Source organism: Procambarus clarkii, chromosome 14 (assembly GCF_040958095.1).
Source record: "Procambarus clarkii isolate CNS0578487 chromosome 14, FALCON_Pclarkii_2.0, whole genome shotgun sequence".
Classification (NCBI taxonomy): Eukaryota; Metazoa; Arthropoda; class Malacostraca; order Decapoda; family Cambaridae; genus Procambarus; species Procambarus clarkii.
This window is the reverse complement of record NC_091163.1, coordinates 20029967-20046446: the sequence shown is the minus strand read 5'-3', so window position 1 is coordinate 20046446 and position 16480 is coordinate 20029967.

The window sequence follows — 16480 nt, the reverse complement described above, 5'->3', positions numbered from 1 at the left end:
AGACACTCGATTGACAACAACGTTCCCACACTGGCCATATCCAAATATGGTCAACCGCCCACACGGAGAAACTACATGCGAAATCTAACACCAAAAACCTCACACACACTACACAGCATGCTATGTTATATATATATATAACATACAAAATCTTATATCATACAACTGGATGCAATATTAGAGAGCAAAACAATAAAATAATATGAGTAATGGCAGAATCTTAGTAAGATTCGTGACAGAGTGCCACATAGAGCCACTCCATATTAGGTCATCCGAGGTGTGAGTGGTAGCAGTCGAAAAACAGTGAAGATAGGTATCTATTATGTACCCCTATGATCATGTTCATTTATACAGTAAAGTAGCCACCTATATAGGGCAATCAGATAAGAAAATCAGAAGCGGAGTGCCACATAGAGCCATCCATATTAGGTCATCCGAGTTCTGAGTGGTAGCAATCGAAAGACAGTGAAGATAGGTATCTATTAATATATGAACTGCTATGATCATGTTCATTTATACAGTAAAGTATGACAGTATATTTAAGTAAAAAATGAATTTATTTGTATAATAAACACACACAGGTGAGTGCCAGTTACACCCCCACATTCCTCTATGGAGCAGGTGTAAAAATCAGGATCCTCTCAGTAGGGGTGGTCCTCCCCCTCACCACCCTTCCTCATACTTGAAGGCCTTGACTGTACCGTAAGAGGGGCCCTCCCCCCTAGTTCTTTTTAAGTGGTTATATTTTAAGGTTATATACGTAAAAGAAGGTGAAAAGAAATAACCCATATGTTTTATAGATTATATTAACAAAGTACATAGGGGTTAAACATACTCATAATGTAAGTCATCCCCCCCTTCATAATACTTCCTAACTAGGACCCTCCTCCATGCCCACAGATCCGTTGTAGGGTCTTCCTCCCCCTCCTCCCCCTGGGATGAAGATGATGACTCATCATCACCCAGAGAGAGAATGGGGTGTAGTGGCTCTTCTTCCTCAGGTATGGGACTACTAACGTCATAGGGTTCACTCTCGCTGGTGGGGTGTTGTCATTCCTCACCTTGTGGCTCAATGACATCAACACCTTCACTCTCGGTGCACATTCCTTGGGCTGAGGCGTTGGGGTGGGAATCCGCTGGTATGTCTGGGTGTCCATATGCTAGGCTAGTGTATTTATTTAGGTAAAAGCGCTTATCATTAAATGCGCTTAAACCCCTCTTAGTATTGAATGTGGTTGCCATATGTCCCCCTACGTTCCTGATTTTTGAATAATGGAAAGTATTTACTACACCATTACTGTGTAGGGTCTCTTTAAAGTAGTTATGTGTTAAAGATCTTTGCATAGCGCAGGGAATACCCTTAGCGGTGATGGAATTTGAATTGTCAAGCAAAAGTACACTATACATTTTGGACTTGAGTGCCACAACTTCAAGGATGTGTCTGTCTGAAACCTCTGACTTTAAAAGTCCTGAAACACCCTTTTTAGAAGGATCATACAAGGGGTGAGTTTCAGGGAAATTACTAGTAGTTATCCACGAGCTAAGGGTTCTTTCCCCATCTTGTTAAAGACATCTTCAGCTAGTAAGCTAAAAATGAAGCTGTCTGTATCACTATACAGCAGTTGTACCCTATCTGTATAGTGCTTCTTAAGTACCCTGTACCAAAAATGGTACAAACTGTATTTTGCTAGCTCAAGAATCTGGAAGCCAATGTAATTATGATGAGTAATGTTAATGAATGGTCTGGAACTGACAGACAATAATTTATTGTCACCTAAATGCACCATATGTTTAAAGCGTGGATTCTTCACCTCTCGTAAAAAGACCCTAGCTGAAGTCACTAGTTTGGTGTCAATGGCATAACGGGCTGGGTTCAGTAGTGTTTTACCAAAAACACTATTTGTGAATAATTTAAATAGTGTTTTCCTATCGTTACTGGTGGAGGCATTTCTATTGTTAATGTTGGTGTTAACAAATTCGGCCATAAAATCTGAATGGCGGAACTCGTAAATTGCATGTATAGTCTCTACTTCAAGACCTATCTCAATAAATAACTGTAAAAGGTGTAGAGATATGAAATAATGTTTTTTGGGGAGATGATCACCAACCAGTTTAATATTTTATTTACGGAGATTTGTAATGTTATTTTTTTCCAGAAGTCCCCTACTAAATGGTGAGATATCCGTCATACTTATTCCCCTATGGTGTAAACAAAGGGGTAGATCGTCTCTTAGTCTTGCTATTTCAGGTCTTATGTGTTTGGTGTCAATTAAGAGCGAGTACCCTTTGTTAGAAGAGAATGGCTGTTTTGTCATTATCTTCCCTCCACTAATGAAGGAGTTCATCTCATCAGATGATAGTCTCCTTAGTCCCCCATTGGGCAATTTCTTAGTCATACAACTCCCATAAAGTGAGTTGAAATCTAAATACAGTAAGAATGAAGATCTATCCTCCTGGGGGTTAAAAGATGGGGTGACATAGCGGTTGTTAGCTCTGGCGTAACTCCTAACTGCAGTTGTAAAACCCCCTCGAATGTTTTGTGATAAGAGATTGTGCAACGTCACATCTGCACTTAACTCCAACGATATTTTGCTGCTTTTCAAGAAGCAGTCGTAGGAGTAGGAATCTCATGTGATTCCTAGGAATTGTGATTGTCTCATGTGATTCCTAGGAATCACATGAGACAAGCCCATGACATTACTCTAACAAGAGAAATGTTGAACAAGAATACCTGCATAATAGACAAAACTCAAGATGCAAGAAGATTACAAATTCTTGAGGCAATTCACATAAGAATAGAGCGACCTACCATGAACACCCAAATCACGGAACTATTTACTCTACCCACCATGAGAGTAAGGACAAGACAAGAACATATCGATGCCAACACAGAAGACAATGTCTAACATAATAGGCCAATTACACTGGATTAATCTTTGTGTTTAGATAAGAGATGCCTCATATGGGCCAATAAGCCTTCTGCAGCCTCTATGTTTCACCGATTATCCCTTATGTATCCCCCCATGTTTTCACCTTCATTGTATTATCACCTGACCCAGTGCGGGTATAAAATCAACTAGTATTGTAAGATCTGTTCACTTGAGAATGAACCATGGAGGTTCGAAACGTTGTGCAAATTATATAAATAAGTGTAAGTAAAGATCATATACTCTATAGTAAATCAATTCTTTTCTTCACCTTAAAAGTACGAAAATGAGTTTTGGAGAACTCCTATTTCAATTAAGCCCTGATGCTAAGAAAATAGTTAGAGGGATAGAAGCCCTAAACCAGAAAAAAATAAATACAGAATATGCGGTCATATTCAATGAAACATGTTTGAAAGAAAACCTGCTGCCAGTATACACCAATATATATATATATATATATATATATATATATATATATATATATATATATATATATATATATATATATATATATATATATGTCGTACCTAGTAGCCAGAACGCACTTCTCAGCCTACTATGCAAGGCCCAATTTGCCTAATAAGCCAAGTTTTCATGAATTAATTGTTTTTCGACTACCTAACCTACCTAACCTAACCTAACTTTTTCGGCTACCTAACCTAACCTAACCTATAAAGATAGGTTAGGTTAGGTTAGGTAGGGTTGGTTAGGTTCGGTCATATATCTACGTTAATTTTAACTCCAATAAAAAAAATTGACCTCATACATAATGAAATGGGTAGCTTTATCATTTCATAAGAAAAAAATAGAGAAATTTAATAATTCAGGAAAACTTGGCTTATTAGGCAAATTGGGCCTTGCATAGTAGGCTGAGAAGTGCGTTCTGGCTACTAGGTACGACATATATATATATATATATATATATATATATATATATATATATATATATATATATATATATATATATATATATATATATATGAATGAAAACTCACACCCTAGAAGTGACTCGAACCCATACTCCCAGAAGCAACGCAACTGGTAACTACAGGGCGCCTTAATCCGCTTGACCATCACGGCCGTCAAAAGGAAGTGATAGCCGAGGCTATTTGAGCCACTTCCCCGACGGCAACTCGGATGGTAATCTTGGGCATAGCATTTCACCAAATCACCTCATTCTTTGGGGCACACGTGAGGAACACAAATGCGAACAAGCCTGAATGGTCCCCAGGACTATATGCGAATGAAAACTCACACCCCAGAAGTGACTCGAACCCATACTCCCAGAAGCAACGCAACTGGTAACTACAGGGCGCCTTAATCCGCTTGACCATCACGGCCGTCAAAAGGAAGTGATAGCCGAGGCTATTTGAGCCACTTCCCCGACGGCAACTCGGATGGTAATCTTGGGCATAGCATTTCACCAAATCACCTCATTCTTTGGGGCACACGTGAGGAACACAAATGCGAACAAGCCTGAATGGTCCCCAGGACTATATGCGAATGAAAACTCACACCCCAGAAGTGACTCGAACCCATACTCCCAGAAGCAACGCAACTGGTAACTACAGGGCGCCTTAATCCGCTTGACCATCACGGCCGTCAAAAGGAAGTGATAGCCGAGGCTATTTGAGCCACTTCCCCGACGGCAACTCGGATGGTAATCTTGGGCATAGCATTTCACCAAATCACCTCATTCTTTGGGGCACACGTGAGGAACACAAATGCGAACAAGCCTGAATGGTCCCCAGGACTATATGCGAATGAAAACTCACACCCCAGAAGTGACTCGAACCCATACTCCCAGAAGCAACGCAACTGGTAACTACAGGGCGCCTTAATCCGCTTGACCATCACGGCCGTCAAAAGGAAGTGATAGCCGAGGCTATTTGAGCCACTTCCCCGACGGCAACTCGGATGGTAATCTTGGGCATAGCATTTCACCAAATCACCTCATTCTTTGGGGCACACGTGAGGAACACAAATGCGAACAAGCCTGAATGGTCCCCAGGACTATATGCGAATGAAAACTCACACCCCAGAAGTGACTCGAACCCATACTCCCAGAAGCAACGCAACTGGTAACTACAGGGCGCCTTAATCCGCTTGACCATCACGGCCGTCAAAAGGAAGTGATAGCCGAGGCTATTTGAGCCACTTCCCCGACGGCAACTCGGATGGTAATCTTGGGCATAGCATTTCACCAAATCACCTCATTCTTTGGGGCACATGTGAGGAACACAAATGCGAACAAGCCTGAATGGTCCCCAGGACTATATGCGAATGAAAACTCAGGCTTGTTCGCATTTGTGTTCCTCACGTGTGCCCCAAAGAATGAGGTGATTTGGTGAAATGCTATGCCCAAGATTACCATCCGAGTTGCCGTCGGGGAAGTGGCTCAAATAGCCTCGGCTATCACTTCCTTTTGACGGCCGTGATGGTCAAGCGGATTAAGGCGCCCTGTAGTTACCAGTTGCGTTGCTTCTGGGAGTATGGGTTCGAGTCACTTCTGGGGTGTGAGTTTTCATTCGCATATAGTCCTGGGGACCATTCAGGCTTGTTCGCATTTGTGTTCCTCACGTGTGCCCCAAAGAATGAGGTGATTTGGTGAAATGCTATGCCCAAGATTACCATCCGAGTTGCCGTCGGGGAAGTGGCTCAAATAGCCTCAGCTATCACTTCCTTTTGACGGCCGTGATGGTCAAGCGGATTAAGGCGCCCTGTAGTTACCAGTTGCGTTGCTTCTGGGAGTATGGGTTCGAGTCACTTCTGGGGTGTGAGTTTTCATTCGCATATAGTCCTGGGGACCATTCAGGCTTGTTCGCATATATATATATATATATATATATATATATATATATATATATATATATATTTATATATTTATATATATATATATTTATTTATATATATAGAAATATATATATATATACATATATATAGCCCATATATGAAATAGATATTAATTTACTTACATCTTAGCCTAGACAGGGTGGAGAGTGCTCGGTTTCGACACTATTTCAATAATACGTGCTGGGGGGGAGGTGTAGCGTCCTTTTATTGACTTAGAACAGGGGGGGCGGCGTTGCCACATACAACACCTTTCAGCCCTTTATGTAAGAGAAGGGTTAGTCCTGATGTAGAGAACTTTTTTTTTTCTCTCGTCTGGACGTCATCTCTAGGGGACTTCTCCAACAAAAAAAACATCAGGAGGACTGTCTATGCCCTGAGGGTGTGGTGTTCTTTAGTGGGTGAATACACACACACACACTCTCACTCACACACACACACATATATATATATATGTGTGTGTGACCGCCCATAGGAAATTGAACCATTTATGGGGAAAATATGGAGGAGTGTACTTCTGTCTCAGTCGAGCAACTCAATATTTTTCACCACCCAGCAAGATTATTTGTAGCCGGATTCAGCAATTCTGGGAAAACGTCTCTATTGGGAAATATGTGTTAAATTCCATGGAAAATTCTCAAAAATTTTAGTGTCAACTGCAAATAAAACAGAACATCCTCTTTCAAACATCCCCTTTCTGTGAAAAAAGGTTACTCTCTCCTAGGAGCTGATTAACCCATTGGAGTATAAAGATCCTTTTTCAAATGAGTCAGTTTTGTATATTATTGATGACTTATACCTCGAAGCCATACAGAGTCCAATTAGAGCCAATATCTTCACCCGAGGGAGACACGGTAATATTTCCGTAATTCTAGTTAGTCAAAATTTGTTTCCCCAGGGGAAATATGCCTGGACAATAACTCTGAATTGTAGCTATTATATATTAATGAAGCAGAGACATAACCCAACTTGAAATTTTAAGTGGCCAGTTATATGGGCGAAAAACTACTAATAATTTCATTGAAATATGCTGTCGGGCAATATCCCAGAGCAAATATGGTTATTTATTGGTCGATCTGACGGTTCCTGAGGCATTACAACTACGAACGAGCATCGCCAATGAAGACCGGTGTGAAATTGTTTATCAAATGTAATAAAAAAAATGTCCCTAACGATACAGAAACGGTCAATTCTAACCACCACCTATAATGACATTTCTAGCTTGGGTGGTTTCACAGGATCAATTCAAAAATTGTATAAGGCTGCCAGACTTAAAGACCCCAATATCACTATTGCAGATGTGATGGAATTTCTTCTTGGAGAGCGATCTTATACCTTACATAGGAGAAATTTAGTTAGGTTCCCCCGACGGAAAATATTAGCTCCTAAGCCTCGTACCATAATTGCCTGTGACCTAGGGGACTTTTGTAGTTTACAAAAATACAATAATAGTGTTAAATATATTTTAATTTGTGTCGATGTTTATTCTCGCCTAATGCAGACTCAAACTTTAAAAGCAAAAAATTCGAGTGATGTGTTAGTCGCTCTAAAGAAGATATTAGAGGAAACGCCTCAGTTTCTCGGTGTAAGGCGGATATTCACCGACCGAGGTAGAGAATTTTACAACAAGTCAGTTCAAAATTATTTTAATAAGAAAAATATTAAATTATATAGTGTATTTTTGGAAATGAAATCTAGCTTAGTGGAGCGAGCCATCAAAACTTTAAAACATAAACTGTATCATTATATGACCCAAGCTAATTCATTAAAATACATCCACATCCTCCCAAAAGTCGTGGACGTTTACAACCACACATTCCACAGGATACTAAAAAATACTCCTCATGCCATTCATAAGTTGCAAAATATTGAAGATATACAAAGACAGTTTAAGGTCATGTATTTAAACAATGACTCCCCCATAACTCCCATCAGTCCACAGCTGCACCTTGGGCAACATGTGCGATTGGCAAAGCATAGGAATATATTTCACAAAGGCTTTTGGCTCCAAAATACAGAAGAAATATTTCTAGTGTCATATATTGACGGAACACATCCAATCCCGACATATAAAATCAAAGATTTAAACAACGAGCCGGTCAGTGGCATGTTTTATGAGCAAGAATTGATCCCAACATCCCTTCCAGACTATTTTCCTATAACGATATTACAGTCTTGGAAAACATCGAAAGGGCACAGAGAATATTTCGTCAAGTGGAGAGGGTACCCAGATTTTAGCAATAGCTGGATTAAAGCTCAAGACATCGTCAAATTTAACAAAAAATGACAGTTCATCAGGACTCAATCGTAGAGAAACATCATCAATTGTTATTTTTATTAAACAATTTATCATCCAAGAAGCGGAATAAACTAATTAAGGCTTTAAAACGGCAGGAAATTGAATCAATTTGTGAAATTTTTGCCAATTTTCTGAAACGAAACATCCCGGTTCAATCGCAGATAATTAATGGTTTACAGAGGTATCAGAATGACATTCGGTCTGTAGCACGTAAGAAAACTCCATTATACAAGAAGAAGAAGAATATTCTAACCTCTAGGCGTGGTGGGGCGATATTGGCGGCTCTGCTCCCTTTGGCTGTATCGTTAATTTCCTCCCTAATAAGGTAATTACGTAAATAAGTAACGAGAGAAAAATGGTGAAAGAATATTGTCTGGTACCACGAATCATAGCCGAAAAATATTTATTTAATAAAAACAAGAACACACCATCCCCTCTTAATGTGGTGGGTCTGCCCTCTCCCAGCAGTGATGATGGTGAAAGTAAGTCCTTCTCTTTAAAAACGAAAGCAATTCAAGTAATAATGTTGGTGGTAGCTGTAACCAGCCCACCTGTGACTCTGGCGATGATGATGGGGGAGTGGAGGAAGTGGACACTCCCCCCTGTCACCCGACAACAACGGCTTGTGGGCGGTGTTGCCACGGCAGCTCCTGTGATCCTTATAACTCTTCCAGACGGGCGGGGATGGTCAGACAACCATTAAATGTCTTTAAGCTCGCCGCCGACGCCCGGGCGCTACTCTTTAAAACAACAACAACGCGGCCTGGCCGGTGCGACCATCGCCTTTTAACAAAAAAAAATAAAAAAAAGGGAACATTCCATTCTACCAGCCGAAATGCGGCTAATTGTTGCTGGGCACACTCCTCATAAAGCCACCATCACGACCCAAAATCCTAGTCTGGACAATTTAATAAATGTGAATTTTAAAATTGAGGAAATTCCACATGTCAAAACATTAGTGAACATGTTTGATCAAAACAGCCAACAGGTGATATGGGATAGCCATTGAAATTTATTAAAGCGTGTGCAAAATGTTAATATTTTAGATATAATTAAAACTTTAGCCTTTACTAAAGGACAATTTAGGGCAACTGAGAAGGAGGATGTTAGGATTTTACTGAAAGTGGCTGGCATAGACCCGACCTTCATACGTAATTATCGCGCCAGATCACAGTTAAAAGGGGGGAGGGGTATCCATAGGAGACCCCATTGGGAGCCGTATTGAAGACCTATATGAACCACATCTTAAACGCCACCATATTCAGTTGTGTATCCACCATGGAGAAAGCTACTAGACCCACTCCACCTCCACCTGCAGAAGACAAATCTCCCCTATTAAAGAAGTTGGTTGCTACACAGCGGTACTACAAGTATGTCGAACACAAATGTAGATTAATATATGCATTGTGGGATTGTTATGACCGTCTTGTGTTGAGTGCCTTTCCAGAACGGTTTTTTAAGTCATTTGGAGAAACGGTGAAACGTTATGAAGAATATTCATCCCAGGAAATCCAGACGGAGATATGACAAATGGAAAAATTAACCTTCCAACATCGAGACCAGATTACAGCCTTCGAGACTGGGCGGAGTGTCTATGGGCTTTTAAGGTGAGGAAGGCGGCCTCTACCCCACACCCCTACATTCCTCTCCCTCCAGGTGGGGACAGAGGTGTATTTAAAGGTCCCCCACCATCGCTCCTGGTCACTATAGTTGTCGTCGACACGCTCCTCACAGCCGCCCTTCGCCATCTCGTTATCATCCATCAAGACAATAAACGACGACATCACCGACACCCACGCCTTTGGGGTCGGTGATGTAATAGTCTACGACCTGCCCGCCGCCGTTGTGCGTCCCTATCGACTGGCAAGTGTAATATGGAAGTCGTATAACTATGCCCGTGTTGAACGTGTTGGTCTGACTAATGTCAACAGGGCCACAATACGTTATCGGTCTACCCCAGGGGACATTGAAGTAAAGATAGCCCCTTACCCCTCCGACGGTCAAGATATTGTCGAAGAGCCAGTTCTCTTCTTCCGCCCCACCATAGTGGCACTAATTTCTGTATTCGGTGCAGGAGCACCCTTCGAGTCCAACCCTATAGCTCAAGAGCAAGTACAGTCTTCCGCCGACACCCACTTCATCACTATTGTCACCCTGGATACTGCCTAATCAGACTTTTTTGGCTCAAAACTGCCTTAACAAAAGTGGACAATCTAATGGTGAGAACCCCCACCATGTTTCGACTGGTGGTGCCCCATGGCTTAAGGGCTTCCCGTGATGGTATGGACAACTGGCACAAGGACACAGGACCCATGCTGATCTCACTTCATCACGAACTGAGCAAGCATAAGAAGGAGCTTGTAATCCTCAAACGTCCCACTGCTGTTACCCCATCAATGGTACCCCTCCCGATGGATGAACCCAGAGAAGAGGGTGATAGTAAAACTATCACCCTAGACCCTGTGGTGGGGGATGGTGCCACCACCCCAGGAAGCTCTTCTCGTTCTACACCACCAGCACCACCACCTACCCCCAGGAAGAAGAGACATCTACAAGAGTACTCATCCAGCTCCACCTCCACCACCTCCCCACCTCCACCCACATCTGTCGCAGCCAAACGATGGATCGAAACCACTATCGACTTCGACCCCCACACAAATCATCGTATCGACACCATCCTCGATGGAGAGTCACAGGAAATATTCCTGTTATCCTCCCTACCGAAAAAAACAACGAAAGCTGTAATCATCCCCCCAGAAAAGAAGAGGTGGCAGCACCACCACCAACAGTAACAGCAGCAGCGACGACAGCAGCAGCAGTACCACCATCTACAGCAGCTCCAGCGGTGGTGACAGCGGTAGCAGCAGCAGCAGCACCAACATCGGTGGCAGTGGCGTCAGCGGTATCAACAGCTCCAGCAGCAGTGGCAGCAGCAGCAGCAGTGGCAGCAGCAGCACCACCAACAGCAGCTGTTCTTTATATGTAATTTGTTGTGGGAATAATTCCCCTGTTGTTGTTCTTTAAAACAAATATTTCCTTTGTAGTTTAAAAAATAAAATATAAGTAATGTTGTTTTTTTTCCCATCATACAAAAACCCCTCTCCCATATATTCCCCAATCTGTACATAAGTGAACAATGGCCGAGGAACATTACATATACCTTACTAGTCTCGACCAAGAAGATATACACAACAACACAAGTTCAGCATTTACAAATACCATCCCCACACTACATTTAAACCCTTCCATTAAACATGAAGTGGCTTTAGTCAACATACTCCTACCCAGGCGAATTAATGCTATCATCAAGGATGAGGGGGAGTCTGGCATAGATGTCTATGCTACTTTTAAACGTGGAACTCTTTCTAAAAGCCCAGAACACCTAATTTATACCTTCCTCCCCAAAACCAACATATTATCCAGAAACATCACATTCATCACGGGTGAGCTAAGCCGGCAAATAATCACTGACATGAAACTAAGTTTCAGCAGTGATTTCAAAATATACTTCACAGAAAAAGAACCAATCCTCCCCTATGACCAATCTTTAGAGCGGGTATTACTATCTTCAACTCTTAACAATGAAGGTACTGGCTCGTTACATTCTCTCAGCCTTCAATTTAAACACAGAATAGCTAATGTACTTGGTTTTGACAGCAGTCGCAAATACACCATTTATCGGGCAAAAACAGAGACATTACAACAGCCTCCAAGGTCGTGGCCTCATTCCCCCCAGACAATGACAGATGTTGTGACTATTTACTCATTTATAATGACGTCATCGAGCCAGAATGATATGTGGGCAGATTGTAAATATCTTAGATGCAATCAATTATCATGACTCATATTCTAGAGGGGCTCATCCCCTAGTGTATAAGACATTAAATACTAACACGTTGGAGAAAGTAAGTATTAAAATAACAGATCAGTTTGGGCGAATGGTTACTTTTGAAGATGGGAGGTCGGTTACGGCAGTCTTGCATATCCGCCCTAAAGTATAGCAATATAATCTATATAAATATAAATATATATAGAAGTGTTTACCCACGACTTCGTTTATTATAAGAAGAGTGTCGGAATGCGTGTACCATTCCACCCACCTTCTCAGAAGGAATTCGCAGAGATCTTCTCTCCTCTCTCTAGGAGACATGGGATGAGGGGGGGGGGAGCGATGAATGACATACGCACATTCCAAGCACCTTATCTCAGATCTGGTGGTGTTTTTTTTGGAACCTTGGCTGGCTTCGCTCGGCGAGCCATACCATTTTTTATGAAAGCTGTAACACCGAGTGCTATCGATTTTGGGAAAAATGTTCTTGGTGATTTAACCAGTGGTAAACGGGATGTAAAGAGTGCTCTGAGAACTCTCGGTATTGATGCTCTGAAGACTGTGGGGAAGAAATTAGTAACAGGCAGGAAAATTAAAAGGCTCTCTAGGAGAATAAAAAAAAAATGTAAACGAGGTCTTGGGTATAAAAATGACGTATTTTCACTATAGTAAGCAGTCATACTTCACCTTTCGGAGGAGATCATGGCGGGGGCTAGTGGAGCTGGGGTGAAAATACCACTAGAATATTATAGCTCTAGTATTATTGACCAATTTCCTAGAAGTAACAGAATACGTAATGTGGAAAGTTCAATTGCCTCCATGTAGCAAATAGACATTCTACCTGTTAACCTCCCCATTAATCAACGTTTGCGGGATAATTACTTAGAATTCTGCATCCCTGGAACCCAGGGCGCCTTCTTAGATCTAGCTAATATTGTTATAGATTTTAAGGTATCTGTAACGAAAGATGACGATACCACAAAATTGGAAGAGGATGACTATGTGGAATTTGTGAATGGGTTGTCAAATACCATGTTTAAAGGTGTTCAGGTGTTTTTAGGAGAGCAGGTAGTTGAAACAAATTCTAATTTTGATTATTGGTCGTTTATTAAATTAATTACCTCCCTGCCTCCATAAAAAATGTCTTCCTTGGGGAGAATTGGAGCCTTTCGTAGGGACTGGAGTGATGATGGTATAATCCCTAACGAATTTACTAATACATTTTTTACTGGAGCAACCGCCAAGGATAAAAAATTTATGTCCGATTTAAACGGTAAAGGTTTGTCAATGTGTTTTCCCCTAGTATTGGATGTAATAACCCTAGACCAATACATATTAGATAATATAGATGTGCGCCTAAGATTGGCACTCTCCCCACATGCTTGGGTGCTACACACAAGTGTTGACGATGGCTCTAAGTATCGCTTGCATACGGATTTTGCTAAGTTATGGGTAACACGAGAGTTCCCCTACCCAAGTGCCTACCTAGCTTTAAACAGCTCACTGTTAGCATCCCCTGACCCCATCAGCTATACTTTCAATAGAACCATTTCTAAAACATATGTCCTAGCGGGGAATCAAACTAGTCTCTTAATTGATCAGCCTTGGGCGCAAGTAATTCCTCACAAGATATTCATGGTAATTGTACCAATGAATTATTTCGCCGGCCTTCACCAAGGTAATGCAAAGCTGAAAAATATTGCTATGTATTTGAACAATAACGCAATTTACCGAATTGGCGGTGATTTCGACAACCATTATTCCCGCCTTTATTACGAAACTTTGAAGACATTAGGGTTAGAGCGTGATTCACTACTAGGCTATGACACTTTTTATAAGAGGAGATCAATATTCGCCTTTGACTTAACCACCATTCAAACAAAAGATTCCCTCCCTGTGGGGAAATCTGGCAACTTGCGTATGGAGCTTGAATTTGGTAGCGGTGTTACATATAACAGACTGGTTTTACTGTTTGGAGAAACGACCGGGGTACTATCCATCGACGGGCAGAGAACTGTTCTGTGTGACGTGCGAGCTTAAAAACATAATGAATTGTTATGATATAAATATTAATTTAAAAAATAATCTAGGGGATCGAGTGCTCTACCTAGGATGTTATAATGCAGACAAGATAGAACATTTAAATATCTCATGAACAAAACCAATCGACTTCATAACTAATATTTTACCATCACACAGCAGATTAACTATGGGACATTGGGTAGCTATTTATGTTGATAAAGTTAAACATCGAATGTTTTTTTTCGATAGTTATGCAATGTCGGCGGTTACTTATGGACATTATTTTCAGGGATTTATTAAAACTAATAAAATAACAGAGGTGTTTGGAATGTGCTACAGACTCCAGAGTGATTTTACTCTTGCCTGCAGGCTCTATTGCGTCTTGTTTGTTCATAGGATAAGCCACCTGGGGTTGCCTTCAACAGTACATTACTTACATAATATATTTTCCAGCGTTACTTTAAAATTAAATGATAAACGAGCCCTCGCTTATGCGAGAAGATATTTTCCTATGAAACATCATTGTGTTAGGACATTTTGTAGAGATGTAGGGGTTGGTTCTTATAGGTGGTGTAGAGAATATTTTTTGTTAGCTAGGCAACCTACCTAACAAGGGGGATTACACCCTTATAAAAATCCCTCTTTCCCCACAACCTCCCCAGAAGACCTCCAACCTCCTCATCCTACAAATGGAAGGTGTCTCTCCAAAAACACCCATAGGGAAGATTGAAGTCCTTGAAGGGCCTGGTTAGTATTAGCCTCACTTTCTGGTAAAGATTTTTTTTCCCACAATAAAAAGCTTGTACATCCTCTATTTTACCTCTTTTTTTTCAGCACAGTTCTTGGGACCCGTCCACATTTGTTGAGTAGTAATTCTACGGGGGGGGGGGGGGGGGGATCTGCCCCAAACAAGATGCTGTTACGTAGCCTAATTGATGATGCCTGCTGTAGAGGACACAAGGTCGCTCCTGCAGGGGGAGAGGTATGTACTAGCTGTTCTTAGAGGAAATAGAATATTTTTAAAATAAAAGATATAATCCTATAAAAACCTTTAATCACTATAAATTATTTCCCTCATCTCTTTCCAGAACACTTCAGATGCGGGGAAGAAGGAAACTCAACCAAAAGGCAACCACCCAACTCGCCCCACACCCCCAAGAGAGGGGGGGAGGGGGTCAAGACCTCCCCTCACTCACCACAGATGGGGAGACGTCAGAATTCTACTCAGATGAGGAAGGGGAGGTGGAAGGGAGTGAGGAATAAGAGTGAGAAATCCATAACTACAATTATTAACTATCATAATTAACTTCTTATACATCATTTGTGATTTTTACCTAATAAAGCATTAATAAATTCTTTGATTATTTTAACCCCTGGGGGAGATTTATAATTTAATACTCCTTAAATACTCTTATGTAAGACCCACACGACCCCACTGGGTGTGGAACTCTGTTACGGTAAAGTCAAGGTCATTAGGTGCGAGGAAGGGTACGGGCGACCACCCCTACTGAGAGGAACCTGTTTTACACCTGCCCCATAGAGGAATGTGGGGGGCGTAACTGGCACTCACCTGTGTGTGTTTATTATACAAATAAATTCATTTTTTACTTAAATATACTGTCATACTTTACTGTATAAATGAACATGATCATAGCGGTACATAATAGATACCTATCTTCACTGTTTTTCGACTGCTACCACTCTCACCTCAGATGACCTAATATGGAGTGGCTCTATGTGGCACTCCGCTTCTGATTTTCTTATCTGATTGCCTTACATAGGTGGCTCTATCTGTCACCAAATTATCTACATAGCTGATATTTGATATTCAGATATTTGACATTCTATATCTCGATTTTAGCAAAGCTTTTGATACTCTCCGTCACGAGAGATTCATTAGAAAGGTTGATGAGATAATTTATATGAATCTCTGAATCCAATTAGCTTTGTACCAAACATTAAACACGAATCCTGGATCATTCTCATTCAGATTTGGCAATTTCAGTATTCAGCGGAGACCTGGCAGCGCCGTTATTGTTTTTCATGTTCAAAACTCTACATTTGGCAGTATTAAATTTCGTCTGCCTTCTATAGTCCGTTTTTAGTCGATACAAGACTTCCAGTAAGGATTCTCAATAATCTTCTGGATATGTTTTATCTACACACTTTATCCATTCATGCTGCGTCCCTACATGCTGCGTCCCTTCATGCTGCGTCCCCTCATACTGCGTCCCCTCATGCTGCGTCCCTTCATGCTGCGTCCCCTCATGCTGTGTCCCTTCATGCTGCGTCCCTTCATGATGCGTCCCTTCATGATGCGTCCCTTCATGCTGCGTCCCCTCATGCTGCGTCCCTTCATGCTGCATCCCCTCATGCTGCGTCCCTTCATGCTGCGTCCCTTCATGCTGCGTCCCTACATGCTGCGTCCCTTCATGCTGCGTCCTCTCATACTGCGTCCCCTCATGCTGCGTCCCCTCATGCTGCGTCCCCTCATACTGCGTCCCCTCATGCTGCATTCCCGTCATACTGCGTCCCCTCATGCTGCATCCCTTC